Raw genomic sequence first — 5,601 nt, forward strand, 5'->3', positions numbered from 1 at the left:
AATAACAGAATAATAGTTCAAGAAAAAGAGCAATAGTTTGTTTAACTATTCATGTTTCCACATATATGGGAGCCTCAATTTATCCATTGATCTACATAATTTGTGCCACATGAATGAATAGAAGGACAGATCCATTGAAATAGTAAATGCGTGATTTTAACAAATCTTTCAAGGGCTTTTCACTATTCCATTGGCCCAATGGTAACTTTCTATGTTCTCATACTTTCTTTCCCATTTGCCTTTAAGTTTTGGGAAGTTACCAATAGAGTACTCCGTGGGAAAATATTTGCTAAGTTGAATTCTTCTCATTAATTATTTCCCATAATGGTTAGATTCTTTCCATAATCATTTTGAGACATTTTATGTACAATTTGTAGGTTCAATCTGATTAGTAGCTTGATTTTCTTTAAAATTTAGGAAATTATCTTCATGAGTTGAAAACCTATCGAGGAGAAGAAAATTTCAATTTCTCCACCAATGCCTCCTTTTTATTGATCTTTATACCATTTTCCTTTTTGGGTTTGGAAATGTTTTAGTGAGGTTCAAAAATTATGTAGAGTCCCACTTATTGTTTCTTTTCATTTAGAACTACCTTTTGCAGAAAACCAAATTCATGGATTGAAAACCTGCTAAGGAGAAGTTCATTCTAAGTTTTCCATTGGAAACTTCTATGAAAGTTGTGATGAATCTTTCACATTTTGTGAGGTAGTAATCATAAAGGGAACATGAATTTACCATAGAATACCTTGATATTTTCTTGCCTTTGGTCTATATGTATCATTTGGTGCCCTTTGTGAGAAATTGTCTTCATGGGTTAGAAACTTGCCGAGGAGAAGATGAATTCCAAATTTCTACAAGATTCTATTTTTATTGATAAAGTGATAGACTAAAAATGGATATAACTTGTAAATGATCATTGTATGAGCAACATGAATCTCCATTGGACTAGGCACTAACCTACCCGTATGATCCCTTTAACAAAATGGAGAACCATCTGGCTATGAAATGTGGAGAAGGGGAAAATGAGAAATCTGATGGAGACTTGTTCCACCCTAAGGGGGCTTAGACCTAGACTTTAAAAAAACTAGGACCTCACTAACACAAAAGTTTTCACTTTTACTAATCAATTAGAGGATGAAAAGTGGGGCAACAACTGGCTCTATCTGGGGACTCGAACAATCCATGTCCAAGCAAGGAATCCAAAATCTCTAGTTTTGCAACACAAAAGTAAAAGGGGCTACACAACAAAACTAAAGCAAGGAAAAACAAGGGAACAAGGGAAAAAAAAAAAACCTAACTAGGAAGATAAGAAAGGTAACTAAACATAACTATAGTACAATATAGGGGTTGCCTATTTTCAATTTTCAATTTGATAGAGCTTTGAATCCTTGCCATTGTATGTCAAGGGTAGCACTTTTCCATCAAGATATGCCATTTTAAATGAGTTGTTCTTGAATGCATGATGAACAATGAATGGGCCTTTCCATAGAGTATCAAATTTCTTGTGCATACCTTTTGGTGCTCTTTGCTTATCCCACACTAGTACACTCTCTCCTACAATGAATTTTCATGGTCTATCCCTTTTATCAAATAGGCTCTTCACGTGCATCTGGTGTCATGTGATGTGATCCACAATTTCTTCTCTTTCCTCTTTGACTTTGCACAAGTAAAAAAACCTCTTCTCTAGTCCATCTTTACAGATGTCATCTTCAATTAATGTTCTCAATTTTCTTGTAGCCAATTCCAGGGGTAATGAAAGATTAGCTCTAGTCCCGTAGACCAATTCAAAAGGAGAGATGTTGATTTCCCTCTTAGGGATTACCCTATCTATCTAAAGTGCCTCATGAATCTTCTTATGCCAAGGTTTCTGATTGTCTAACACCAATTTCTTAATAATATTCTTGTTACTAGATTCTACTTGACCATTTCCTTATGGAAAATAGTTAGATGAATGACTGATTGTGATACCATCCTTGAAACAAAACTCGGTGATCTCAATTGAAGAAAAATATGTTGCATTATCCATTACCAGTTTGATGGGTACACCAAATCTAACCAGTATGTTCTCCTTGATGAATTTGCAAACTACTTCAAAAGTCATTTTCTTGGTTGCTTTGGCCTCCACCCATTTGGTCACATAATCGGTTGTATTTATAACATACTGATGACTAGCACTAGATGTTGGATTGATAGGAGGGATGAAATCAAGACCCCATTATTGGAAAGGTCCTTCAATGATGATAGGTTTGATGGGTAGAGTGGCTAGCTAGGGTCTACCTATGAACATCTTACATTTTTCACATTTTGAAACCCAAGAGTAAGCATCTCTAAACATGCCATCCCAATAGTAACATTGTCTTAGTATTTTGAAAGTCATGATCGAGGATGAAAAATGTCCATCGCATGCTTCATCATGAAATTTTCTCAACAACCTTTCCTATTGTTGTTTATCTACACATCTTAGGAAAGTACCATCTAAAGTTCTCTTAAACAACTTGTCATCCCAAATTACGTATTTGTTAGCTTTCACCTTGAGATCTCTTCTTTGTTTTATTGTCGTGCCTTCAGGACATTCTCCATACATCAGTAAAAAGGTAATATTCTTGAACCAAGAGTCCTATGTTAGAATTCTTTAGAATAACTGAGGGGGGGGGGGTGAATCAGTTATTCAAGGTCCAAATGCCCTATTAATATTTTTTCTCTACTTATAATGAATCCATACACTTTTCATCCATCCAAACTTAAATCAACCATCTTACCAAGTTACATCAAATCAACATGCATAGATAAAACTTGCAAGATCAACACATGACACAGTGATTTACGTGGAAACCCAATTTGGGAAAAACCACCAGTAACATGCTACTTGATTTTCACTCTTCTAAAGTGATGCCCTATTAAAGGCTTACAACACACTATTAAATGTGACCTTGTTAGAGGATTTCACCATACTGTTAGGAATGGGCCTGATCAAAGGACTTTAGAACATTCACTTGGAATGTCACCCAGCTAAAGGATTTTCAACATGGCTATTAAACCAACCTAAGTCCATAGGATTTAAACTATCTGTTACAATTGCTAGAGAGTAACAATAAGGGCCTTTTGATTTGATACAACTTACAACATATCTTGCAGATTTTAGATCACACTTCAGCTCAATCTTTTGCTTGGCTTTAATCACTTCAGCTCTGACAACTTGTCATCTCAAGCTTCATCTCCTTGAGTCTTCTTACTCATCATACCATTGCATCAATATCTATGGTCATTTGTTGAAGCAGAGTAACTATGATTTCTTACTCCTTAGCACCTCCTTCATTACTTTATGCTTGACCTCCTCTCTCTCTCCATGACCTTATGATTCCTTAAATAGAAATTTGGTTTACCTTTGCCGCTCGATTCTCCCTTTCCAACTTTAGGGTTTCAAATGGATTAGGTAAGATACAATGTATCTACCCTATATCTTATTCTTATCTAGAAACTTCATCTAGATTCTAGTTGTAATCTCCAAAAATGTTCTACACGATGTTCTGTGCCACCAGCTCATCATTCTTATCATCTATTTGATTCATAGAATTCAAGATAACAACCTTGTCAGCTTAGATCTAGCGAATCTTCAATTTTTGAAATAATGCAGCAACTCGACACTATTGGTTTACTAATGCTCAAAATCTTTGTGTTACTCAGCACTTGTATTTACTCGGTACTTGATTCTGCTTGGAACTTGATTTTTCTTAGCACTTGATTTTTCTCGGCACTTGATTCTGCTCGGCACTTGATTTTTCTCAGTACTTATTTTCCTCGGCACTTGCTCGGCTTCAACTAGGAATTTGTTCGGCACCTTAATGAACTTAGTCTTTACAAATGACTTAACTAAAACCTTACATCTTTGATATGTTTCAATGTGCCTATTCTCTGTGTCTTAGAGTATGTCATCAATACACTTTTTCATCAATGGCTTAGCTAATCCTTGCACTTGATTACAACATCATAACTTCAACCTTTCTCTAGGTGTTCTAGTTACATCTTTATTGATTGCCTCCTCCTTGTCAATCAACCACTTGATAGTATTTGGATCACTAAAGCAAGTGTCATTCCTGCAAGTAGCAAGTTTGACATCAATGACAAATTAATGATTGAGAACATTCTTTACCAGTTCCATATGATCATTCCAACAATTTTCCTCATGATCTTTTCAATCATTTCCAACAATCTCCCTCTTTGGCATTGATGGCAAAACCAAACTGATCATTTGATCAAATTAGCTACCATCAAGATTACATATATTTTTCTGCTACTTTTCTTGGTTGTTGCATCCTTACTACTGATCTCATATATCTTACTCTTTCATATATATCTCCCTCTTGCTTTGTATTGATCAGGTTTCTACATATTTCTCCCTCTTTGACATAAATGCCAAAGATGTAGCATCTTTATCATGTAAAATATAAACTTTTGGCTTCTTGATGTCTTCTCCCTCTATCACCATGCTTGTGACTGATTTGGAGTTTCTGCTCCTACTGTCATCCTTTGCATCATTCTTTTGATATTTCAATGATTTGTTCATGTTCATGTAAGGTTGCATCCATGTTGCTTTAAACTACTTGAGTTAGGGGTATTACCCCCAACTTGCCTCTAAGATATTCATAAGCATCCTTGGGCAATGGTTTGGTGAAGATATCTTCAGTTTTTTCCTTTGTGTGAATGTATTCCATCTTCACTTGTTTGTCTTCTACCAATTCTTTGACATAATGATACTTGATTGCAATATGCTTGGTTTTTGCATGCATTACTAGATTTTTGGATATGTTTATAGCACTTGTATTATCACAATACAATATCATAAGTTTGGTTACCTCTTCTTTCATTCCTTTCAATAAATTTGTGAGCCACACAATGTTTGTGCAATTGACTGCTACTACCACATACTCTGATTCTGTAGTGGACAGGGATGTGCATGTTTGTTTCTTGCTAGTCCAAGTAACTAGCCTTTTACCTAAAAATAATGCACCTCCACTTGTGCTTTTTTTGTCATCAATGTTGCCTCCCCAATATGCATCTATATATGCATTGAGCTCAAACTTTCCATTCTTTTTGTAGTATAGACCAAAGTTATCAGTTCCTTTAAGATACCTCATTATTCTTTTTGCTGCTATGAGATGATTTTATTTGGGATTAGTAGAGAATCTAGCCACTATTCCAATTGCTAATTCTATGTCTGGTCTGCTATGTACAACATATTATAGTTTTCCAATCCTGGATCTGTACATTGTTTGATTTACTTCAGCTAATTCATCATTTTTGGATAGCTTATTTCCTGTCACCATTGGTGTGCTGACTGGTTTGAACTCCTCTAATCCAAACATTTTAAGTATCTCTTTGATGTACTTTGACTATGTCACAAATATACCATGTTTTAGTTGATGTACTTGCAAACCAACAAAAAATTTGATCTCTCCAAACATAGACATTTCAAACTCATGTTTCATTTTGTCAGCAAAGCCTTTGCAAAGTACTTCCTTTCCTCCAAACACTATGTCATCCACAAAGATTTTAGATACAATAATATCCTTACCTTCTTCTGATTTGATGTACATGTTGCTG

The sequence above is a fragment of the Cupressus sempervirens genome, chromosome 5 (assembly GCF_028749045.1).
Source record: "Cupressus sempervirens isolate cs-2001-9-10 chromosome 5, ASM2874904v1, whole genome shotgun sequence".
Classification (NCBI taxonomy): Eukaryota; Viridiplantae; Streptophyta; class Pinopsida; order Cupressales; family Cupressaceae; genus Cupressus; species Cupressus sempervirens.